General features: G+C 42.2%; 1 long non-coding RNA gene across 1 annotated transcript; it reads right to left on the bottom strand.

The window, feature by feature from the left end:
• Nucleotides 1-3510: 3510 nt before the first annotated feature.
• Nucleotides 3511-16050, bottom strand: LOC128150572 (uncharacterized). Its single transcript, XR_008238111.1, has 2 exons — nt 15773-16050; nt 3511-4082 (listed from the first exon to the last, which is right to left on the bottom strand). It is a non-coding gene; the product is annotated as an uncharacterized LOC128150572 (long non-coding RNA).
• Between the last annotated feature and the right edge of the window lie 10794 nt (nt 16051-26844).

Raw genomic sequence — 26844 nt, 5'->3', positions numbered from 1 at the left:
ATTATCCTGTGAGTATAGAGGCTCTGATGCTGTGAGGAAGCAGCAAGAGCAGGGCTGCTCCCCAAGGGAAGGTGATCCGGGAGCCGAGAGGAGCCCCAGCACAGCCAGCACCCTCATCACCCAGGACCCGAGTACAGTGGGCAGAGCCAGGGCATGGTAACGTGGTCCATCAACAGCTTCAGACACAGAAAGTGCTGAATCAGGTCCAGGGACCTTCCAGGGGCTCCAGCCAGGTTCAAAAGACGCAGGACTAAAGACAGGACTGGAAAAAAACTACAACGTACATCTGAGAGGGCTATCCAGAAAACAAACCACCCACAACATAGGTCCAAGGTCCATCTAGGAGACAGGGCCAGGGACAGCACTAGAGACAGGAGCGCTTGTTTGCCACTGTATTTAGCACTGGTGCAGCCTCACCTTGAATATTGTGTGCAGTTCTGGGCCCCACAATTTCAAAAGGATATTAAGGTCCTTGAATGCGTCCAGAGAAGGGACTGAAGATGGTGAAGGGGCTGGAAGGCATGTCCTGTGATGAGCGGCTGAGGACTTTGGGCTTGTCTAGTTTGGAGGGAGGAGGCTGAGGGGCGACCTCATTGCTCCCTACAGCTTCCTGAGGAGGGGAAGGGGAGAGGGAGGTGCTGAGCTCTTCTCCCTGGGATCCAGTGCCAGGACACGTGGGAACAGTATAAAGCTCCATGAGGGGAGGTTCAGACTTGGCGTTAGGAAATATTTCTTTACTGAGAGGGTGCTCAAAGCCTGGAACAGGCTTGCTAGACGTGTGGTTGATGCCCCATGCTGGTCAGTGTTGAAGGGGCATTTAGACAACGAGCTTAATAACATACTTTAACTTTTGGTCAGCCCTGAAGTGGTCAGGCAGTTGGATGCGATGATCGTTGTAGGTCCTTTCCAACTCAACTCTTTTCTTCCATTCCATTCCATTCTACCTACAACACAGGTCAAACAGAGATGGAGGCCCAGGCCTGACCTGAAATGGGGCTCTTGTGTCCATGGGAAGGGGTGTGAGTGGAGGCCCCGAGTTTGGCTGGTCACAACCACTAAGGCCTATTAGTGCTCTCAGGGCCCTGACATCCATCACGGGGCATTGACCTGTCTACCTTTAGGTATCGCAGTGAGGCACCTCAGCTAGGCTGACTTCTCTATACTTGGACAATATAGTGTGAATTTACTTAGGTTAGCTAGATGGTGTGACTATCCCACTGCAGGTCTCACTACCTGACCCTCTCTGGGGAAGTCTGATAGTTCTTCTGTTCTTGGGGCCCTCATGCTCTGCAGGACTTTGCTCTAGGTAGGCTTCACTCTTGCTTTAATCCTGTGCGTCCCAAAGTTTGCTCAGTCATTCTCAGAGCAAGTCACCCTCTGATTCTTGTCTTTAACCTCTTTCCCATATATCTGCATAGTAGCTCAATGAACTGTCTGTAGTGTCAGTCTATCCAAGCTCTTTCCACTATGTCTGTGAGGAGGTAAAGAAAATGCATTTAAAAACTGTAGAGTCAGTGCTGTGTGCTAACTGCCTGTGTCCCTTGGAAAATATTTGCACTGTTTGTTATTGACATGAAAGTTCTCTTGGTAATTTGTACGCTGCTTTTAGCTCTTCAGGATTCCTTCCCTCTTTGGCTTCCCTAAAGAAATGTGCTATACAGGCTAACATGAGCGTTCAGCTGAGCTCCAGTCCAGTACTTTTCTGTATTAGGCAAAAATGTTGTTTTCATTACCAATCTTTAATCCTTAAGACAAAAAAAAAAAAATCCCTGCAACTGAAACTGTTTCTCATAAAGTCCACATTGCATAAACAGTTGCCCCAGGTCCTGGGAACAACAGCCAGTCCACACATGGACTGCACCACAAAAGCAAGAGCTCGCAGTGGTCAGGCCAGGGCAGAACAAGGACATGCTCACTTTAAGGGACAGATGGTATCTATTTAGCTAAACATTCTTCCACTAAGGCTGTTTTAACGCCCAGATCGTTTTTATCAGCTTCTTATCACATTTGGGAGCCCAGCATGCTTCTGATGGAGGCTGTGTAAGTGCTTCCCAGAGAGTGCTGTAGTTTCAGGGTTCAAGGCAACATATCAGCTTGAAGAGGAGGTGTGTGGATGTGGAGGGGGGAAATAAAAACAACCCCATGCCATGTTTGCTGATTTTGAAATGTTCTTGGATGAATTTCCAGGTAGAATATAGATACAAGAACGTGGGAGGCCTCCTTCATCTATACCTAGTTTTGCTATACGTTCAGGGCCAGACTGTGAGCCTTTAACTCATGCATGCCTGTGCACTGTTTTGTAGGCTGACATGAAGGAGGTCTGCCAGTGCTCTGAACAACTCAGAGATGCCTCACTGGCATCTGTAGCATGGTATTAAGCCCAAGCTATCCTGGCTCACATCTGACTGCAGAATTCAGTGTAGACATGCAACTTAGCCTGGCACCCACTCCTAGAAGTGCTTCCCTTCCCAAATACTTCTGTTGCGAGGACAAGGTGTTACTCATCACACTACGCATATCACAGGGTGCCTTACTGTTAGACTGTCAGGCAGAGCTGTCATCTGAAACCTCCAGTGCAGTGAGGCGATACAACCCTCTGTCAGCCCTCTTGAACTGTGAAAGTACCACATGCGAAACTAGTAGCACGACATCTGCACAGTGTATCATGCACCAAAACACCTTGATGTAAAGAATGGGAGGGTGTTCAGAGGGAGCAGAGAGGAAAGTGTGGGACACCTATGAAAGGCAAAGAAAAGTCTCCCTCTCTCTTTCTCTTTCTTCACCAGGGAACTGGCTCACACAGTACTACAATAACAAACACTGGCAGGCTGCCCAGCATCACTATACTCTGGTTGTAAGTGAACTATGAGGCTCAAGCAATCTTCTGGGAAAAGTTCACACCAAATGTATTGCATGTTATGTTTTCCCCTCATTGTATTTTTTTTTCCCAAACCAGTCTATTATATTCCTTCCCTGTTGCATTATGGATTTCTTTAAGATCCCCAGGAGCTGCCCTTTTAAAAACCAAACATTGAGTAATCGAACAGATCTGTTTTTTAAACTAACAGAGATAAACTAGTAATCCTCCTCTCAGAGACAGCCCGCAGAATAAAACCAGAGCACAACTCATTAAATGGTGGGGTCTTCTGTTTTTGGGAATTTGTTTGCTTGGGTTTTTCCCTCAGATAAAACCAAGAAGTTAAGTGAGAGAACGAAGTGCATTATTAAAACACTATCATTATCTATATGATGTACATCTTCCATGGAGTGGAAGCCAAAGCAGAGTAGACTTTACAATAGTAGACCAGTAAAAGGAAAAATGTTCCAAAGAGCATGTTCTGTGTTTGACCTGAACCTTTCAAAACAAGTCTTATGTGGTTTTACATGATAGTCCTGGTCATCTCAAAGATGCCAACTGTAATTCCCACTGTAAATTTAATGGGTACACAAACATTTTATTAGAAGTACATGAATCTTGAAGAGTGAAGGGAAGAATCATGCGTTCTGTGCTGAAGGCAATAATAAGAATCATTTATTTATTTTTTACTATTTCTCAATGTGGCTTTTACAGAGTCATCAAAAGACAAATTTTTAAGTTCACAAAAACTATGAACACATTGGACATAATTTGTCCAACAAATCAGACCACAGATAGTCAGATGGAAACTGGATAGCAAAAGCAGGCCCATCTACACATAACTAGCCCAAATATGTATTCCCCATTGCCCTGCAAATACAGATACTGTGAATTTATAATTTACTGTTGTTTTTACTAATTAATTTTATTGTATTAGTGCCTGGAGGCCTTTGCTAAGCTCTGTACTGCATTGTGTGAGATGTTGTACCTATGCATAGGAAGTTTCTGCCTCAGAAGGCTTAGGAGGTTAACTCAGGGTCATTTTGCAGATGTGATGGCACTGTACAGAAAGCAAACTCACAGCAAACATGAAACAGTTCATTCAGCTTTAATTTGCAGTGGTATTGAGTACCTGTAACTCCCGGAGACCTCAATAGGAGTTTTGGGTGTTCAGCACTTTTGAAAGCCAGACTGAAGTTCCTTGCTATGCTTCTCACAAAAGGTCCTTAGAAATCAGAGACAGAAAAGACTTATTAGGTTATCAGGCCAAATTCATCCCAGAAGAAAACCTATTGAAGTCAATGGAATTTCATTGGGGATGGATTTACCATAGAAAGATTGTTCCCTGTAGTATATTTAGAAGTGCTTTGTCCTATACAGTTTTAATTAGCTCTACATTAGTCAAGGTACTGTACCATTGTTTCAATCAGCTACCCTCGCAGAGAACTGTCTCTAGCTATCTTTGTCCATGTTTCCCCTCCAACCCCCATCCCTTGCTGCCTCATTCTCACACCCTCATTATTTTATGTCTAATTTGGCTAATGAATTTCTCAGACAGAGCCTTCTTTCATGTTTGAGAAGGACCTAGCCTGTATTGAGGTTAAAAGAAAAAAACAAAAACCAAAACCAAAACAAGACCAGGAAGAGAGAACAAATTCTTCTACTGAGAAAAGCAAAGGTGTTTATGAAGCCTTAAGCTTTTCTTTGTCACTCCATCCATCCATATACAGCTAGGCTACAGTTTTTCACCACATATTCTACATTAAGATGGACATGAGTACTTTAGTTTTGACTTTCCAGTTTCATCACTGACTCACTGCATTGTTAGAACAAGTGGCTTCACTTTTCAAACCTCTGTTTTACCACTGTTGCAACAGCCATGGTCACGCACATGTAAAGAATTTCTTAAGTTGCTTCACAGAAATCAGGAAAGCATTTTAAGTTCTGTAGTGGAAAAGCACAGTAATACAAGGCAAAGGACTGTTGCCATCAGTACTACTGTCTTTTTTTTTTTTTTAACTATTCTAACACAAACATTCATCTTTTCTCTGAGTCTTGCCCAATTTTTTTTACCTTCTCTAATGAAAGTTCTAACAAGATTATAGGGAATTTGTAGTCTCTGTATGCTTTCAGTCACGAAATTGCAACTAGAACAACTGTGTCGAGAATAACTGCAGAAACTGTGGGTTCAGTGCTGCCTTCTGCCAAAGAAAAAGATGTCCACAACTAAGAAACAACCTCTAAAACCACACTAGACAAGTTACTAAATCCCATCTACGTAAAGATGTGTGTGTTCACTTCTGAGTCACTGTATCATTTGACCACACAAGAAACAACACAGTTTGCTTGAGGAATGTCAGGAAGACCAGAATATAATTAAAAAATAGCCATGTTTTCAGTTTTCTTAATGCTCTTCTAAAACAGGCACACACTCACTTTAAAATTAACCACAGAGCTTAATTAAGCTTCTTCTGATCATGCCGGGAGGGTTCCATGTTGTCTTCCTGTGGTCATTTCATCAGCCAGGGCTTTTCATGTAAGAATGTGCTGCATGCATGTCACAGCATGGGATCTCATCAGAGACACCTGCTCTCAGCCTGTGAACACAGATTTTAATCCCCCTCCCTGCAAAAATGGTGACAGAAGGGCATATTATTTAATTACTCATGCATGGTCTCCAAGACAGGGTCCATAGCTCCACTTGTTTCATATGGCTTGTGCTATTTTTGGGGGGTGATCAAATAGGATGGTTGTTTAAAAAGGAGAAAGCTTCACCATAGACTTCTTGTTGCTATTTGATGAGAACAATATATGAAAACATTGGCAAGATGAGAACAGTTAGGGCAGGAACTGAGGAAAATCTAGGTATAGTAAATATAGTCATAAAATTATTTGTGACTTCTTTAGCTCTCACTGTGAAGATATGTGAGCTAAGCTGTACTGTGTAATCTCACTCTCCTCCACTACAAGACCATGGATCCAGCAAAAATTAACTGTGATAGCCACCTCTAATGTACTGGAGAAGGTGCAACCAACTTAAACTTACTAAAGCCTTCATCTAAGTTAGATCTGCAGTAGTGGTTATGTTCCCCTCAGGTGCTAGAAGGGGGGAAAACAGGAGGAAGATGAAAGAAGAAGTATTAACTTTTAGCTCTGCTTAAACAATGCATTTATTAAATCACTTCAGTCAAAATCATTCAGCAATTCCTACAAAATCCTATCATGGACGAAAGCAAAGCACAGCTAAATGAAAGGTTATATATTGTATCTGGCAAGCAATCACCAGACTTGCATTCTCATTGCCCTCAGCAGCACCTGCATTCTTTGATCACAGTCCTTTTATGTGCTACACTGTATACAAAAGACCAAGCCAGCAATTAGCCATTCTAGCACTGGGCCCTGAAATCTCTGCAAATGCTTCAGCCCTTTAATGAATTCCTAAATAGAAGGAAGTTGCAAACAAAGTTCAGCTTGTGTATTTTATGCCAGGTTCCCACAGCACTGTAGGTTCTTAGAGCTTAATTAATGACACTTGCATCCTGTATGCCTTCCAGAGTTTTAGTGGAAATTTTACTGGTCACTTCAAACTCTGACATCTTTTGGACAATTGTCCTCAGAATATTGGGCAACCTCCCCAGTCTTTGGAAGGAAAAGACAAGACTTTGCTGCTAATCATGACTCATCTGTGTCAATGGGACAGACAAAAACTGGAGGAACAAAATGTACATCATTTAAAGTAAACTACTCATCAGAAATCCTATGCATTGTATAGGAACCAAAACGGGTGATGAAAATGAAAACCACAGCCTAATATACCAGCATTTGGGAACTCTGCCAATGCCCCTAATTAAAATTTTGTACTAATCTCTTCAGGGAATCCAAGAAATTCTTTCAGAAAATGGAACATTCTTCTACGCACATCCAACTACTTATCCTGTAAGAGGGAATATAAAGGAGATTGTATACGATCAGACAGAGGTCAGTGGAGTGGAAAGGACAGTGTGAAAGCTACAGGAAATGAGCCATCTATGAATGAAAATACTGGAATTCCTTCTTGAACCCTGACTTACATAATGTATGATTTTGCTGGTACTGGTCTTAAGGATCGTTACATCAATGGAAAGACTTCATTAATTTTAGTGGGGTTTTAATCAGTTCCCAAAACAGGAGAATTCAAAATAGGTATTTAAAATTGCAAGGTATGCCAACATGTCCTTTCCCTTCTTTTCCTTTTGTCCTACCATCATTAGAGAGCTTGGTGAGAGTGGTTTGAGATGAATGAGAAGTGTAGAGGCTGGACTGGAGAGGGTCTAAGACAGCACCTCTGACATTGGCTTGTAAGCAATAAACACCACATTCAGTGCTGTCAGAGGTGCAATTAGAGATGAAAGGAAGGAAAGAGTTAGTAATTGGTTGGTAACTGGAGAGGGAAGGGATGCTGATAGATAAGAATTTCTAAGAAGGGAAAGACCAAATCTGCTTTATTGTTAATGAAAAAGAGCCAGAGATTTTAAGAAGAAAAATAGGGTGATACGCAGGTGTGAAGGAGAGGGGAATAAGGTAACTAGAGCAAGTGTACAAGGCTTGGTTAGAATCTCATTCATCTGGATGGAAAATGAGACAAGATAGGTAGGAGGCATAACGAAAGTCACAGTCAGCAGGGAAACTGCATCATACTTTATCAGTTTTCTCTTTGAAGAAACCAGCAGGGTCCTATAAAGAAAAATAAGTGAAGGCAGTAGGAGAGAACTACCAAAGATGAATCCAGGCTGGCTCTGCAATGAGTAAATCTTCTGTTTAGCTATGCAACTGAGCCTCATAATTCAAACAATCCTATCCTGAGCTCGAGTTATTTAAATCTAAGGCTTCTGTTTGGCCAATGTGGAGCTACAGGGTTTAATCATTGATTGTCTTACGCTTTCCATAGTCCCTGACACTCATGCAGACTGGCTGAACCTAGCTAAAGGGAAATGGAGGTACAAGCATGTATGGCATCTGCCTTTTGCATGGCTGTAAATGACTACATGCAAATCAAGACAGTGGGGACTCAGTTCCGTCGCCTAATTCTCCCAAGTAAGATCTCTGCAGTGAACCCAAACAGGACTTTAGCTCCAATGCACTTGTCATTTGCAGAGCTTTCCCTCTTCTCCCCAGCTTAGAAACAAACAAAACTTCCTTTCCCTGACCTTTTTCTAAAGGACCTTTCTGTGACTAAGCCATTTATGTGTCTATATTACATGTAATTCTCTGATGTCAGATGAGATAACAGAGGTAATCCTCATAAAGGATTTGTGGCATTATAGATTACAGCTTCCATTCGTATGTTATATGCATTGCCTTCAAGAAGCCTTGAGTGATGCTGTAAGATCTCTGTATTCAGATTATAAGATATTTGTATTCAGCACTGCCTTATTAGAGGTTTAGAAATACCAACAACACAACTATGTGACCAGCTGTTCAGATCCTGCTGTTCTCTTAATCCATGCAAAGGTAAAATACTATTGTGGTCAGTGGGATCTTTACCAAGGTAACAAGATTTAAACCATTTTCCTTGTATTTCTTTGCCTGCCATTTCACTATAAAATAAAGTGATCGCTTAGCAGACAAAACAATTTACTCCAGAAAGAAGTCATCTTTGTTTCAACTACAGTTTGTCCAAGCCAGGAAAGTACTTAATTACTGTGCTTTTGCTTTTCTTTCTTTTTTTTTTTTTTTTGATATCTAAACTCCTGTTGACACAACCAGCAGGAATCTCAGCATTGGGTTTTATTATGGCTCGGGGGCCTACCTAGGGCTTATATATTTTTGTGGATCTGCCTGAAGGTGCCCTCACTGGGCATCTCTCAGGAAAAAGCTGAAGAGTTACAACTGAACTGCTGCTCCAGAACTCAGTTTCTCCATCAGAATGAATGTGGCATTAATAATTCCAGGAGGCGATAATCCCTAGGAAGATCTTTAGTTGCGTTTCCTGCTGTGCAACGCATGGTCTTCTGGTGAAGGAACTGAATAACTTTGGGAAACATAGTGGAGCTATACTCAGCAACTTCACAATATGACTGTTCTGATACAAGGCCAACTCTGGCTCCCAAGCCTGGAAAACAATATAGCTGATCTCTGTGATACCGGATGGTGTGAAACAGTATTCACACAAAAGTATATCCTGCTTAGCACATGTGGGATATTCCTAGAAGGAACGTGGCTGATGGTAAAGTTGGGTGACATTAACACAGATGTCATGTACAATCCTCTTTTGCCTAATTATTAGTGTATTTATGTTTCTTGAATCTTGCAGTGATTATTTTTTAATTTCCTCTCCAGTGAGAGCATTTAGTAGAGTGGAGGAATTTATGTTTGCTCTCCAATGATGATACGTCAATCTCTACAGCAAAAATCTGTGTTTCCTAGCCTCACCCACACTGACATTTTGCCTGCTGCAGTTGAGCTCCTGAATGTATCAGCAACATTCAACCAACAACAGCCGTTTCCAGTGTGGAACAATGATCTACATCTTCAAAGAAGCCTAGGCACCTCGTGATTTCAACTACTCGGAAAGAGAGAGTGAATTATGTAGCATAATTCTGCTACATACAAGCAGGCAAACATCTAATGGAAATACACCTTTAGCAGCTTGTGTCTGCGTGATTTAGGATGTCACAGATCTCAGCTGTTTGTTGTCTTTCTGACTCCCCTGGCTGTGTTGAAATCACCACTGTGACAGCCAAGATGAAGTAGCTGACTGTGTGAACATTCCTCGTCCTTTCCAATACACAGCAAAACTACTTAGCTTAAATCACCACTGACGGGAACTAACTTCTTAAACAGGTTTGAACTTGATCCTTGTTGAGCACATCTGACTGTGCCCCAGATTGCCTAGTTCAGCTCAAAGCCAGCACACATACCCTATTATCAGCAGCAGCAGCTCTACATCAGTCAGCAGCTGGCAGATGGGCCCTTGGGGACTTTTCTAGCCAAGGCTAGTGCAGCCCTGTGGCTGCTTCAGTATATTCTCCGTGCGCGAAACAGGACGTATCTCTGTGCAAATGCTGTTATTGCACAATGGGTGTCATTGATAGCAGGAAAGAGACAATGCTTGAGAGCTGGACATGTTGTTCAAACATCATTCCAGTCTTTTTATATACTCTGATTAAGGCCCTTTACTTAGAACTGCCATCATGCTGTTGCTGGCTACTTTGTGTGCACAGAGAAATCTCTTTTTACCCTTCTTTAAAGGGTGAATCGAACTGTATTGCAGTGCCTGAATTTCTAGGGTTTGCGGCATTCTCGTAATGTAGATTCTGGCTTATCTATATCCAAATACATACAGATCTACCTACGTAAACAGGTACATCCATAGTACCCATCTTTTCAAGCACTGCATACATTTTCACTATTAGCCCATTCAGCTTCTCCACTACATTTCCAGGTCATAACCCCACTGTTGTCAGCAATACTTAGCCCTTGACTCCCTAGCAGTATTTCTTCAGCAGTGGCAGACAGGGCTGTTAGGCAACCAGGAAATCTAAAACAAAGGAAAACTGTTACAAGAAGAACATGGGACAGGCAGAGGAGCAAGTGGAACTAACAGACGAAAGGCCCAAGGGAAAGATGAGAGGCTGGGAATAAGGACAGCAACATTCAGGAAGATTTGCTCCCGGTGCAGGCAGCAGCAGCAGCTGCCAATACTGCTAGGGACAGTGTCAGATCAAGCAGGAGTTCACCCGTCACGGAAGTACAGCACCAGCACAGGGCTAAAGCTCTTAGCATCCCATGTTCAAAACAATACACAACTAAGCACAAAGATGCATGACTAACTGGCAAGATTAATTTCCTAAACCCGGATGCCTCTTTTAGATGCCCAAAGTCTCTCCCACGGGACTTGTGATGCATCTACCAGCCCTGTGCCAATGCCTCAGATCTCTACCACTGTGTCCTGTCTTTAGGCTTTGACCCCCTGCTCCTCATCCTCAAAGCGGGACAATGAACAGGGACCAACTCCAGCCAACTTGAGGCAGAACAGCTCTGTGATGACCCAGGTTGTACCTGCAGCTGGCTGATGGATCTGACCCAGGGTAGTGGGCAGCTCAGCTCCCTGCCTGGCTCAGCCACGTGGCCACGTCTCACAGCTTACAGAAACCCCTGCTCCCCGTCACGTGTGTTGAATGCAAACCCTGCAGCTCAGCACCGTCATTTCCCACAATCGCAGCTGCAGAACTCAGAAGAAACAGCGTAATCAAGCACCAGGCATCCCCCATTACCATAACCACACGATCGAAGCCTCGCCACGACACAGCCTTTCTCCCCTACCTGTCCGGTCTGCTTTTACCTGGTCTCTTTTAGTCATTGCCTTTCCTTACCGAAGCTCTCAAGTGGCCGTGACAAGAATGTCTGAGGAGATGAGATAGAAGCACCTACAGCAAATAAATAAACCAATAAAGCAATAAAAAGACAAAGAGAGAGAACAAGGGGGACATGAGCTGTTTGGAGGCTTCAAGGCCAGCCCATAGAGTCACTCAGTCTAGACTCCAGATGTGAACGCAGAGCCTCAGTGAGTGCAATACGGGACTGCGTAAATATCTCAGCCAGATGTCTCAGGGCCCAAGCTACAAATCCTCACAAATGGTGACAGAGTTGGCTGTTGCTGTTTGCATAGCTCTCCTTCCAAGAGAATCAGTGGTCATTCAGTCAGCAGCAGTTCATTTTTGCTGCCAGATGGGAGGGAAAACCAGGCTCAGAGTTGCAGTTAGTCTCATAGCAAACTCAGCAGTCGGTGGATGGGTCATGGAGCCCTCTGTGGGTACTGAGGTTAGCTCAAAATAGCAATCTGGGGAAAGAGCTGAAAAGATTATAGTAAACATAAAAGCACATGATCTCAAACTCCTAAATAGACTAAAGTAACAGGCTGCCGTGTTAGGCACCTGAATTCAAATGTAGATCTTCAAAACTTCTCCCATTTGGTCAACTAAGTTTACAGATGCTTAACGTTACACGATGGAATTACCTTACATTTCAGTTGCTGGAGACATGCGTTACACTGGCTCTAAGGAGCTTGATGCCTGTAGCTGCGCTTTCACAAATGAAGCATTCCTCTGCCTGACTTTTGTGTTCCCAGAACTTGTCTCGTAGGTGGGTGCCTCACAGAAAGCACCTGGAGGGAACATGACCACCTTCCCATCTATCAGCAGCTGGATCTGTCCCTTGGGAGGCTGGAGATGAGTTTCACAGCTCCCTCTTCTGCCTGAGTTAGACCAGAGAACCGAGCCTCTCTCTCCCAGGAAACGCCTCTAACTACTAGGCTATAGTGTATTTTAAACCAAAGCTTTCCCAGTGTCTTGGATTTATTCCATACTCCATAAAAAACCTAAGTATTTATTGCAGCAGGGGATAGGACCTGGGGCTCTGCAGTGAAAGTCCTTATATAATCCACCCTGTCACTGGCCCAATTTAGGATATATCAATTTATGACCCAGATTCACTTCAACAAGTCACCCAAAATTGGAACTGGCTGAATAATTTATGAGACGATTTGTAAGCAAAAGCCCTGAGCTGGGTTACTCTGATTCACAGGGATAACATTATTTATGATTTTTTGTTCAGACATAAGGCATGAACATGTTTTAGGATGGCCAATAATTGTCCCAAGATTTGCAGAAGGATTATTTCATTCTCCTGTTTTAGAGTGCCAATAGCAAAGTGACTCATGCAGTATAAAAGATGAGCTTTTGAACCAAACAGCCCAGAAGAACTTGACAAAGAGACGTGTGCTACTGTATCAGTCTCCTGTTCCTGTAGGTGCAGTTACAGCCTGAGGTCGGGCCCACCGCAGAAGTATGTAAAAAGGCCAGTGTTCCTCTCTCCTCTTCAGACGTAGGCTCACAGAGATAACTCAGAGTCAAAAATATTAGGATAAATTGCATTACTTCATACTTGCCACAGGCTAGGAGCTCGCATATGAGCAGTAGCTGATGCAGGGTGACTAGTTAAGCTGCCACGGCAAACTGCTTGGGACTGTGAGCCCCAACTCACAGCCACTTTTCTCTCATTCCCAAGGTCCTAAGGGAGGTCAGACTTGCCAAAAGACGTTCTGAACAACACTGGGCTCCCACAGTGGTACATTTCCTGTAAAGGCTGCAGGGGCTTACTCTGATTTATACCTGTACCACATCTGACCCTCAAACCATTGTTGTGATCCACTTCTCAACAAGACATTTCCTGAGCTGCCACATTCAACCCTGGGTCTAAATCAGATTTATCTGAACTGGCAGGTGTATGTTTTTAAGGTTTAATTCATTTCCCTCCCTATCATGAACAACACGATGCCCCAAAACAGTACAGAGACACCTGTGCTGGTCACGTACGTCCTTTTATTATTCTGCACTTTCTCAAGAGAAAAGGCATTGAGTGTAGCAGTCTAAATAAGAGTTAACTCCAAGATCTAAACAAGTATATTGAACAATTTATTCAGAGTACATCATGCTGTTCTTCCACCTCTTTGGTAATGAATGCACAGCATCACCGTGGCTGAAAGTTAAAGGGGATATTTCTTCTGGCAGCGCCCTCCAGGTCCCTTAGGCTGGCTTATCCAGCAATTGTGTTGGCAGTTTGGAGTTTTTCCCAGGATCTTCTATGGCCAGGGATGCTACAGGCCATTTTATTAAATGTCAATGCCCATTACTGATTAATTTTTGAAAAAAATCAACCTTAGAATATTGTTTTTCCTTCTGCTCCACACCAAAAGCACATCTATTTCAAGGTCTTTTCAGAGGGGCTCCTTTCTTTTGGAATAAAATAGCACAAAATAGTTGTACTTGTAGCCCTGCTGTGCACCACTGACTGACCACACCAGGAGACAGCAAATTTTCCTTGTCTTGCCCTCAAATCTGCAGCAGTGTTGCAACCCCTCTTGCAGCACAGGCTCAGAACTCACCACATAAATGCCAGCTCCAGTGGGTAAACAGTTAATCAGCAAGTAGACAGAAACATAAGTGAAGCTTTTCCTCTTTCTGTACAGATCTCAGAGAGGTGGAACTCATGTAGATCAATAAAAAAGTAGGTGTTGAGATACAATGTTGGAGGAGGGCACAGCAATTCCAGAATCCTTATCTCCATCCCTGGAAAAAAATCAGTCCCTCCAAACATAGACCACAGCACATTCCTCTCTGTGGAAGATCAGATTTATTTTGCCATTCATGCAAATGCAGTAGCCATCTGACAGACTCAAAGCTGCATTCCTTGATGCCTGTGGCCACATCAAATTTTTGGGAAGACATGAGGAACCATTTTCAGGAAAATGGTGCTTCATTTTCTCTTTGACTCGCAAAGAATGTTTTGTCTTCCTCTCTGTTTTGTGAAGTGCTATCAACACTTACAGTGAAGTTTATTGTAAATACACAATAATAACAACTGCGCACATTCATCTCTGATTCAATTCCTATGTAAATTTATGTTAATATGTATGCAGATTAAGTCTGCCCCCCTTGGTCCTGGAAAGTTGTCAGAATGACACATGGGTTCTGAAAAGGTTGTGTACTACTGATCTGCAGTTTTTGTATAGTATTCAATAACTCGCAAACACCAAGAGACTGCGGATATTGCTTTCCACTTTTGCTGGATAAATCAGTGGAGTCTTCTAGACAGAGTTAAAAAAAAGTCTCTAAACCCAGTCTCTAAAACCGTGACCTGCCCATTTTTATTTCTATTTCACAACAGAACAAATATTCACAGGTGGGATCTTTTGAGGAATGGGGTGGTACAAGGGAGTCTTGTTAGCAAGCCTTCAAGAACTGACATGCCATCTTCTAGACAGAAAAGCAATTTTTCTCCCTAATATTTAGTAACCACTAAACCAATGCCTAGAGTTTATGGGCAGTCCTCCTCACTTTTTGCTGTCTAAATTAGTGTAGTCTTTAAGAGAGCTCAGAAAGGTCACTTATTTTATTCTCTCCTTCTCGGCCTCCCTTTTCTCTGTTTTAACATGGAAATACACTGACCTTCCACCTGTGTGCACAGCCAGAGCCGTTCTGAGCACTCAGGTCACACCAGTGTGAGGTAGCTGGAGTGCTGCAGTTAGCTGTTCTCTGCTTTCCTGCCAGGGGTGTTTGGCTACGACACTTTCTGGTACTTTGCAGTAAATAGAAACTAATCTTTAGTTCATCCCAGGGCTGAGTCCCTACAAGGCTCCCAGGCACTTCTTAAATAATCACAATAGGACATAAATTGGGACTTCAAGAGATACATGTGCTCTTTGCACAGGGATGAATTTCCAGTAATCCAAAAGGGGATGGGGAAATTGCTATCAGAAACAGCAGGCGCCACAATTGTTGGCTAGGAACATACACCAGACAACAAAAGTCCAATTGCCAGAAAGTATTTATACTCCTGCAGTTCACAGCTGAGGACTTGATCCTGACCTTTGATACACAAAACAGATTTGCTCTGCAGCTGGAAACTCAGTTGCAGCATTTGTGCTTGGGGGGTAAGATTGCGCCCAGACCTGATAAAGGTGGGGAAAGAGTCGTCGGTTCTGAAGTAAGGCAGCAATCTCCTGACCAAAATCACTTCCACCCTAATAACACTTAATGGACTTAGAAGGCCAGTGATTTTGGGAAAAAAACCCCACCAACCCAAATAAGAACAGAACTGTACTCCATACAGCGATAAGAAACTTCTGTCACCCATTTCATTCAGGCCTTTCAGCTGGTTTAAAGACTGACACTGAGAAAAACCCATTCTTCTCCAAGCTCTTCTCACTTGACTCTGGTTTAGAGTGTTATTTCACTCTACTTTTTTAATCTCATTTTATTGAAGGCAATCTTATCCTCAAGAGCAAAACAAGTAAAATAAAAGCAATTAAAGCCTGGAAGGAATCTGTATTTTTTCTTTGAAATAGAGCCCCATGTCAGACAGCTTTCCACGTACCTTGTTCAGTGTAGGTTACATTATGGTATCCCATCAGGCCCATTGAAACCAGGTTGCAGAAGTATTGTGGCTGGGATCCAATGCTGCCTTCCTGCCTGCAGTAGCTGTTGGTGGTGATTTCATCTCAATCATTTTCTCTCTTTCCACCTCTCATGCAGCTGCCTGCCTGTCTTGATAGGACCAAAGTGTAGCTCATGGAATCTATATGATAATCACAAAAATAGTTATTTCTGCTGAAAAATGGATTTAATTCCTCCTCTAAACCTTTGTGGATTGCCAACTGGGGGTGTGAAACCAGCTGGCAAAAGATGCGTTCATTTCAATTTCATGACTTTCATATACTGCAGCTTCCTGACTTTAAATGGTTCCTCCCCTCTCTAATGAGAGCACGAAGGCCTTGACTAACAGCCCTCACTTTAAACAAAGTTTTGAAGAAGCTTCTTTTCATGGTGACTTCTCTGGGGATGCCTGACAGCCTGCTCAATCCAGGGCAGCTGAATGCCTCTTCTTTCACAGCGTGAGCATTTGTCAGAGAAACTAGGAGTCGGGCTTGGTGAAGATTTGTATCCCTGAGTACTCTGCAAGTAACTTGCACAACAGCGTGGGAAGGAAGCTTGAAAGTAGTGCTGGTAAAACAGTGAAAAACTAATTTCATCAATGTTTTCAAAATGTAAAGGCTTGGAATGGACTCTGTTTTACTTTTTTAACTCTTTCAGCCCTTTTCTTATAAAATACATTTTTATTTACTGAAAATCTTGTCTTCAGTACATTGTTTGCTAATATTTTTAGTCCAAGTAGGATTTGAGAGACATGACTAGGCAACATGGGAGAAAAGCCTGATACGTTTTTTGACCGTTAATCACAGAAAAGGGAAAGGCTATCTCTTGGGAAAGAGTCTTTCAGGCCAGGTAGAGCCATCTGGGCAGAGCCTTTAAATGGTTGAATACTGATTTAGAATGTAAATATTGGAATTAAAGGTATCATCCATGGAAAAGTACTATTTGCTTGCAGACTCTGGCTTTGCAGACTCTTCCAGATGCCCACTTAGTCAGTGGAAGTCTTTAACAGACAGTAGATAGGGCCTTAACCATAACTGAGTCCTTGAATCTGGACTTACAGAGATTTTTAAACAGGTTCTACGAGCAAGCTTGCTTGAAAAGGACTGCAGTATACATCCTCCCTGGTCACAGGCCAAGATGTAGTCCCACTTTGTGACCTTGCCTCCTTTTCACTGATCTCCCCTGGGAGACGGGAGAACAGCATGGCCCTTACAGTGCAAGCCTGCTGACAGTACTTGAAGTTATGTCTAAATTGCAGTCATATGGTGGCTGCTGTGTAGCGCAGGCTAGTATGTAGCCAAAGCTAGACTTAAAAACTATCTGCAAACCAACAGCAGTTGTGTCAACACAGAGCTCAGCAAACCTACGTGAAAAGGTATGGCTAATTGTGTGCTGAGTACTGCGTTGCCATAACTTGACTGCTACCAGCATTTCAACTAATGCAAACCTTCCTGGATGTTTCTGTACCAGACTGCTGTCACTGTGGTTGCCACATACAGGAAAACTAGCACGCTGCTACTAACCTGACAACTCCAAAGGGCATGACTGAGCTAGGGTTAGACCAGAGTTTTTGTTTAACATTTAAATGAAGTTTTGCTTTGGTTATGCTTATTTATAAGTTTGCTCTTGGCAGTCAGAAAGTTTCATTTACATACAGCCAAAGCATGAAAGGAAATACTGGGGCTTGGGGGGGTGGAGGGAAAATGGAGGGAGCGGGGGAAAAAACAACTCTAAACAAAAGGTCTTGTGAAGTTGATAGCATCACCAGACTAGCAAAGCAAGCAAAAGAGAGTAAAAAATTCCAGACACAGAAGTCAGAAGCCGCAGCTCTTTTCCAGGGAAGGAATACACTGCATCTCATTTCTGCTGCGCCTACTGATACCATCTACAGAAAATCCATCACCAGTTGAAAGAGGGCTGCATTCATTGTCAATGCATTCCACCACTTCGGTGTCCCAGCTTTCATGAGTTTATTAGATGCAGAGTCATGGGCTTTTCTATGAAATAGAAAGACAATACAAGCTCCTTTACTGTTGTCTTATAGAACCTTCAGGAACTCTGTTCCTTTACATATTAATTTCCCTCCTTTTATTGCTTCAGCTGTCAACAACTACTATAAATTTACCTTAAACCAAACTGTGGCATATATCTCTCTATATACCTACACACACAAGTGTGTGTATATTTATATATCTGTATGTATATATATATGTATATATATACAGACACACACACAAATACATACATATATATACACACATATACACACACGAAGCCCAACAGTGAATAGGAGAGTTTACTGAAAAGCAAGAAAAAACTAGCATATTCAGAATCAGGAGATAACTAATGCTTGATTATGAAGTATTACAGCTTAGCTATCTAATATCTTTCACATTTCCTTCTTCTTCTGTCATAATTCTGTTTCTATGATTATGATGTTTTCTTCTTGCATACCTGTCCTTCAGGAAGATAGCCTTTTGGAAGACCCCATTGAACTGGGATAGATCATTTTCTGTATCTAGTTTGTATAGAAGGAAAGAATAACTTTGGACTCAAGTGACAGAAAAGAGCAAGACTAAAGTAAAGCTTAGATTACAGCACTGTCAGTGAAGAGTGGTAATAGCTATGGAGCCTTTGTCTTTGAACAGGAGCTGAAAAGGACAAATAGTTCAAGCTAACAGTGCCAGAATGGCAACTCAGTGAAGGCATTGTACACGTCCATCCCCACTCCAAGGAGCTTTGGTACAACATTAGGACTTGTTCCTGTGCTATAGTTTCTTAGCATGTAATACCTCCCTCCATACATTTTTGCTTCTAATGGCACTATGGATGCAAACTTCACTCGAGGGAGGGATAGGACTGGGAGAGCAGAGTGTGCTTGAAACCTGATTTAACAGGACTCCATTAGAGTTGGTGTCAGCCCTTCCATCCCTAAGACTTAAGAAAATGGTAGGTCTCTGATCATCTTAAAAGACTCTTCTGTCTTGATTTGAATTTAGGAGTATCTGCAAGAGTCATAACAGTACATTCTCATTTTCAGCTAGTCAGTGCCAAGCACAATGAATAGAAAATAAAGAAAATCACCTGCAAGTAATTGCTGTACCTCATAAACAGAGTACAGAATCATTAGTCTCATTAAAGATAATAAAAGCGAGATTCTTCATCCGGAGAACCTGTGAAGTCGCTGCTTGTGAAGCATCAGTCAATCCTTGTCCTCAGCCAAAAATGATGGGAAGCAAAGCTGCTCTGCCTCTTCACTAAATGAAGAGCTTTCAGCCATTAATACAACACACAACCAGAGTCAGAGCTCTACTAATGGACTTTGCTACTGGCAGGGATGGTGTGAGGTCCATGTCAGGATCAATACTAGAGATTTTGTGTTGTAGTATGCCCTTGGTGCACTGTTAGTGAAACATTATAGTCTCAGGCTCCAGACCCAAGGCTGTACATACTGTTTCTCTTAGCACTTCATTATGTACAAGAGACAACTGTTATATAAACCAATAAAGATGTACATATCCCAGCCCAGAAGACAAGACAGACATGCAAGTCCCACATGTAATTCAGATTGAAACATTAGCCAATGTGGCAGGCATCCCAGGACCCTAACTTATAAAACAAGCATTTCAGAGTTTTCACCAAAAAAAAAAAAAAAAGAGCGAGAGAAAAAAGAAAAAGAAAAAAGGAAAAGGAAATTAAATACTACCCTGACATCCTGAAAGGAGGCAGTCATCTCTCCAGGACTTCTTCCCGAATTCAGCAGGGCTCCTTGCCTTGGTTGGATAGCAAATGCAGTTTCATAAGTCCATGTGTGCTCAGACATCTCTAACACAACACAGTTTATTCCATAGCCAAAAGACATTTTGTCTTTCCTTGACTAGTGAGGGGACACCTCAAGCTGATGTCACTCACGCTTTGTGTCTCACAAGACAGTTTTAATATGACAATGGAGGGAAAGTATAATTGGTGGGAAAGGAGGAACGAGGGGAAAGGAGGGAAGTAAGTTTGACCTTATATAAGTCAATTCTATAGCCTTTGGGAAGATCTCACTGAATGGCATTTTCTTCACATGTTGGTGAAACTGGACCCGAAATCTCCTCTGCCTCCCCAAAAAATCAGCGTCTTTTGTATTGAAAATGGGCTTGTTTTGGTTGCTCTGTCCCAAGCAGAACACCATAAAAAATGATACAACATAGGATCCTCCTCAGAAACATCTTTTTGTGTCAGAGGATCTCAGAGTCTAAACATTTCCTATCAGACACTTTATTCTCAGAGGAGCCTGGCTCTCTGCAAGAGTCCTTTGTAGTCCAGCTGGATGTCATTACATAATTAAGCATATGAGCCAGGAGGTAGTCTTGAGCATGGCAATTTTACAATGTAAGATCAAAATGTTATTCTTCCTTTCAAAAGATCTAGTGCCATTTGTTGCAATACCTTCATGCAAAGGATCAAATATAGTATTGATTATTCATTATTACCTTTAAAGAGGTCAGGAAGCTTCTGGAATTCAGAAGACTTCGGGGGATTGGAAAGGATATAAGGCCTCAGGGCTTGATGACTCATCTTGACCTGAAGCTTTGAAATATCACCTGCTGTCTGGATTGTTCCTGCTTGCTGCCTGGGATTTCAAAGTCTCTCTCTCTCTCCCTTTTTTTCCCCTCAAGGCATCAGTCTTACAGACATTGCCAGATCAAGAGAAGCAAAGAATGCAAAAGAAAGTGAAAGTGAGAAGACCATGAGTTGGGAGCCAGCTGTTACACATCTGCTTTGCTAAGCTTGAATTGAAAATGAGTATCGTTATTCTTGTTCTGCATGCATCCTACTGTGTTTAGTTATTGCATTGCATAGAAGAGGCAATGGGCATATCCTGTCGCTAGCTTCATTGTGTTCAACATGGGTTAACTCACTGTTCAATACCCTAACACAGGGAGTTTTTCAACCTTTCTGTGCCAATTTGATCTTCAGGCATGTTCAAATGGAGGAATGTTTAGAGGAGACTGGGGGTGTCATTACGTGGAGACCCTAACAAAATTTAACACATTATCTTTATAGACTTAAGAAAAAAATTAATGTCATACTCATCTAGATACTGTATTAAAAGTTTCCATTTTCAACAGCATAGCCTGTATGTTGTAGAATAAACCTCCAAGAGTGCTTTTTGGCAGATGGTTAAATATTTAAGTAGTTGGCCACAGATTTTAAAAAATTGAGATAATTAGAAGATTTGAAGCAGTTAATATTTATTAGTCACAAAGAGTTTGACAGATTGGATGTTCTCCTACCCACACATTCTCTAGCAGAAAAAAAATAAAGCCCTTATCTTTCATTGTATATGAAGCAAGGTTTTACATGAGGCAGAAGGCATGGACTTCCCAGGTTTTCAGTATGAGACGCTGAGATTAGCGGCTACCACTTAATTCAAGAACAGGCCAGAAAACAACATAGAAATGCTGAGGTCTCTGTGGAAATGCACAGAGTTCACCGTGGAAAATGCCCAGGACTGAAACCTAAGGACTGACTCTTCCGCACCACTTCAGCTTTCACTATAAATTATGGTGTCTCTAGCAAGGTTGTGGGGCTACTCCAGTTACTGGGGATTATGTGAGAGCCCATTTTCTATTAGATTTGCCCCTTCTGTTGGCCTTCCTTGCAGGAGAGGAGATGCATGGAGCAAAGGCAGACCTGTTCTGTGGCACTCCAGAATTGCATAGCAGAAGACTCCTTAAATGGTGAATTAAACTGGCAAGACAGGAGGCCAAGAACTGACAGATTAGTAAGGCTACTTTAGGGGCCAGTTTCACCAGACATGGCCTCTTTTATCCGTCCGGAAATCTGACTGAAAAGAAGCGTTGGGACAATTGCCTAGGCTTGCTGGCTGCCCCACAGACAGGTCCAAGCAAGAGCAGTAACACGCTTCTCACTAGGCTGCAGATGTCCAGCTACGCTGAACACACCAAGGAGCACAGCTCAGCATTTCCCATGCCAAGTCAGGCCAATACAACTGCACTGAGCCAACAACCAACCCACAGAGACAGCAGGTTGGATGAGCTCAGGATGGACATACGGGCATCTGCACAGCACATACATGGTAGGTCTAACGTATTATCCATCTGTCAGGCTGTCAATACGTGCAAATGTTCAAACAGTATCTGTGTGCAGACAAAGCCTGTGCAATGGACGTACACGTTACTAATGTATAACAGAGCAGCCACTTGAAGCTCTTCCTTCATAAGATTGATACTGACTTTGTCAGTGATTCGTGAAAAACATGAAAGTAGCATCAGCGTTACACTATGTAGCTGAGTGGCTAGAAAGAGACGCATCTCCATTGTATCTTACCTCTCTTTTCTTAATAGCACCACTGAGTGGTCAGTACGTGCCCCAGTATGAAATCCCTTGGGATCCTTTATATTCAAAGGCAAATAGAAAGTAAGATAAACCCAAACAAGGCATCTTAGTAATGAAATTTGCATGTATCCACATGCAGCCTTAAAAAGAATGGGCGCATAGGATTAACTGTAGCAGGCAGGGGGATGAGTGGAAAGGATATTCATCAGTGTCTACACAGCAAGGCCAAGGGCAGACAGTAATATAAAATACATGTGCTATAGCTCTTATCTAGTACAAACCAGTAGGGCAGGACCAACTGCCCTGGCAGGCTGAACACAGTCCTGATCTGGAGTCACCCCAGCACTGCCTTCAAGCGAACCCAAGAGAAGGATCGGAAAGCAGCCTTGGATACCGACCTGTGCCAATGCCAGTTAGCTCTCTAAGGGGATGGTACCTGGAGCCAAGTGATCTCCTAGCTACATCCTCCGTTACTGTGGTCAGAAGAGATGAACTGCTGAACCCACTGAGAGGATTTTTCTTTATCCTACAAAAATCCTTAAGGGCCTTCCCTATCGTATACAAAAGGATAAGATAGTTTTTCAGCTTTTTTTTTTCTTTATTAATATTATTTTTGAGATATTTTTCCCAGTGCCTTCTTTTCAGACAATAGCAATTCATGCTTTATCTATCTCATTGCTATAGTGAGACTCTGGAGGACTAGAAAACTGGTAGGGTTATGAGATACAATGAAAGCAAAACCTGTTTTAAATGAACAAAGACTCAGAAATCTCAAGCTTTCATAGGCTTTCTTTGATTGCTAAAATGCATGTTGGAGAAAGTCTGTTAAAGTTTTGGTATCCTTCCTCTTCAAGGAGGGATCCACAATCCTCAGCCCTAAAAGCACCAGCAAGACTTATTGCAAACCAGAAGACAAGACAAGAATAGAACCTAGCAATAAAAAGAAAAGCTGCAACCTTTAAAAAAACAAATATCACAGGATTCCTTTACGCACCATAAAGAAACAAAACGGAAACGAACCCACATTGTTTCCTCTGCAAGTACCCAGAAGAAAAATCTGCACCTTAAAAAGGTTTGACCTCAATATAGGCCATAATGTAAAAATGCGAGGATCTTGGAAACTTGTGCTGTTCCTGGAATGAGGCCCAGATTTTGTAATATATCTTGCCTGTTACTATTTTTCTTGCTTCTTCCAAAGTAGAAAAGGCTCTTTTGAAGAAACGTGTTTTCTAGACACTTTGATACACCATAGTTCGGGTCTGTTTAAATACTTCAAGTTTGATATATACACATACAGTTGTAACATTTTCTGGATATGAGCCCACATGCCTGTCTGGATCCAGTTCTTACTATCAATATGTTGTGAGACACTAGTCAGAGCGGTCTCTACCCTAACGTGGAGAGTATATGCTAGGCCAGACAGATAATAGTAAGACAACTTGCTGTACCGTTATCTTCTTCACCACAGTTTCAATGAACAGCACCTGAAAGAATTTATGCCCATATCGAAATCTTCTAAGTGAAAAGAGGACTGCTAGCACACACACTGGAAGTGCATCACATCTGCTTAGAAAAAGAACTTTTTTTTTTTTTTTCCTTACTTCACACAGGGAAATCTGTCAACAGCTTGATCCAGTGGCTGACTGTCAATGGGATGAGTACTCTTTCAGAGGCCATTTTGCTGGGCTGACCACAGCGTGCTTTTGCACACTGACCTGCTCTTCTGTTCCTGATGGTCTCCAGGCTGAGCTGAAACTGCGGCTATGAACCATTAAGCCTACTGTAAGCAGCACATGGGCTGTCATGTACATCTCTGCTTGCTCTTTTTGGTGTCTAGAGAATATATATGCAAATGCTTTCCTGTATGCTATCTCATACCAGTTGACTGAGGGCATCAGAGCAACTGAGAGACAGAGTCTGATTAATATTTTTTCTCCATATACACCTCTGAATCCAGCTAGAAGGAGGCCAGCCATACAATAACTCATGTTTACTAGCCCCACTAAAATTAATTCCTGCCATATCTTATCAAACAATCGGCCATGAGAGAAAGTTTTCCCTACTGGTACATGCATAAGTCACTCTAACATTTGTGGCTGTGAACTGAAACCAATTCCTTCCCCACATTCCAATGTTTGCTCAGGTGCAGTTTAGTTTCTACATGAACTGATTGAGGAGAACTTGCCTCAACCAGTAAGCTAACAGGACTCACCAACCAACTTGCACTGACTGCAGAGAAAGTCCTCATCTTGAAAGAGTCTGTTACATAAAAGTACACTGCATAAAACCATCTTTGTATTTGTGACTTATTGTAAGTCCTTAGGTGATTTGCCTTTAAGGATGACTACATTTTTAATCAATCAGCAAGGCATGCAGTATGTAAAGTTCATGCTAGCTTGAGTGGCAGTGGACTGTGGTTTTCCCCTGGTGAACAACCCCCTCATAGCCCATGAGCTTTAGCTGGTGAGGTTATGCAGCCTGCCTATTAGGAGTGCTCTCAGCCACATGCCTGACTGCACTCTCAAGTCTCAGGGCCAAGAGCAAACTTTAAAGGAACTCTGCCAATTAAATGTAAGCAGAAAACAAAGACCATATTTTTAACCAAAGGAAAAGTGATCAGAAATGTTCTCACGATGCTGGTACCGATAATTTTTCTTACTATTTTGCATTCAGTAAAGATAGCTTTTAATTGAATTTGAATATTAAAATCTGTCATGAAAATGAAGCTATCTAAAAATTAGAGTTGATCCAATTGTCCACTAGCCATTGGAAGTAAATTAAATACATTTTACTAGTGCTGAAAAGTAAGCCTAATTTCCAAAGACAGTAAAGATTTTCTGTGCCAAATGTTTTATAGACTTGTTTTGTGGATCTTACGAGGGAAAAAAAAAAAAAAGCCTAGATGGCATGCATTATCTACAAGAGGGAAAGACAAAACATTGCAGAAAGGTTATCCCAGATGAATTCCAGTAAACCCTTTATATGTCATAGTCCAAATAGACTACAGCAGGTTGCAGAAAACATATTTGAAGAATGACATAGAGCGTTTTATAGAATATACTTGGATTAGTTCTTGTACTCTCTCTATTTTGAATATAATTGATTCAGTCCTCAGTTCAGATAAAATAATGTTCCAGCTTCAGTGTTTAACTGTTCTGCTGGATTAGGACCCTACCTACAATGAATCTAACTGCACAGACAGACTCCAAAGAGGTTTTCTGGACTTAAAAATGTCAACATTTTCAATCCCTTTATCTTGTTTTTCTTTTCAACATTAAAAGCAAGTGGTGAGCAGACTACTAGGAAGCTCCTCTCCAGTGCTCAAAAGGCCTCGATTTCTACTCTTGTCACACTATGAGACAGCTAAAAGCTATGACAGGGGAGATGGTCATCTGTTTGTTAGAGCCTGCCCGGAGCTTCTAGTGCAGGCTGGGCAGCGTACTACCAGGAAAAGTAAGAAGCATCTAAAAAATCTCAGGGTGTCCAAAACAGATGCTGGGTTGCCTGCTACACTGCATCAACAGATTTCTTGGAAACAGATCTGGCGGGAATGTATTGGATTCATTTCTCCTGGGGCCTCCTAACACCCTCCTGAAAGTCTCAGGTACATGCTTAACAAAAGGGAGGACAAAGCATTCTGCCTTAAAACCCCTTTGATCAGATGAACTTTTGCTTAAAAGAGAAGCGAGAATGTGACCACTCCAAAGGGATCCTGGTAATTTCTACCATGATTTCCATAATTCAATACCTTACAATTATGCATTTCAAAGTCATCTGAAAGAACCAATAAAGACAGATTGATTACTTTATTTGTATACATCACTATGAGACATTATCACTCAACGCTGCCAAAGCCAACTCCATGCCAGCCCTTGATCTAAAATTAGACTAAGGACAAGGAAGTGTTCTTTCCTCTACAATGATCATCTGAACCCGAATGAGCCAACAGAGGCTGAGAGTCTGCAAAGCAGTCAATACCAATGGGTGATTACTGATGAAAAACCTCATGACCTCAAGAACAGGCCCCTCAGGACTTTCCTGAGAATGTATACGAATTTCAGCACCCAGCAAGCAAGGTGCTCAAAATATATAGTAGGAATAGGTCTTGAAATTTACTCAGGGAAGGGAATTAGGCAGGGAAGTCAGACATCTAGTGCAGCAGGCTGAAGTACTGAGAGTGGTTCTGGTTTCCCAGAAACCATAATTGGCCATAACAGAAGTAGAAAATATTCTGCACTGGCCTCTTCTCCCCGGAGTTGCTCCGCTAGGAAGAACAGAGATCTCACAGTCTCAGTCCCTGCAGTTCTTCCCAGCCTGAACAGTGTGGAAGATTTCAGCCCTGTATCTGGGTGGAGGTAGCACCAATTAACCGAGCTTCTCATTGCTCAGAAACTTGCATGCCATTTCACAGATACTGAGTGGAGGTCAAGGAAATGTCTTTTGGCTCCGACTTCTGCAGACAGTTTTAGCACTCCTTCACACCCATCTGATTGCACTTGCATTTCAGCACTTGCTTAAAGTCAAGAATCTGTTTGCTGCTCTGTAGAAGACAATGCCTTCCATATAATCATGGCCTAACAAATATAGGTGAGCACTAAGCTTCTACCACAGCTGCTCCATCTGGGACCACCTGTGAGGGCTTACACTAAGCAAAGGATTGTCCTC

The sequence above is a fragment of the Harpia harpyja genome, chromosome 1 (genome assembly GCF_026419915.1).
Source record: "Harpia harpyja isolate bHarHar1 chromosome 1, bHarHar1 primary haplotype, whole genome shotgun sequence".
NCBI lineage: Eukaryota > Metazoa > Chordata > Aves > Accipitriformes > Accipitridae > Harpia > Harpia harpyja.
Note: the sequence above shows the minus strand (reverse complement) of the source record. Positions and strands in the feature narration are given on the sequence as shown.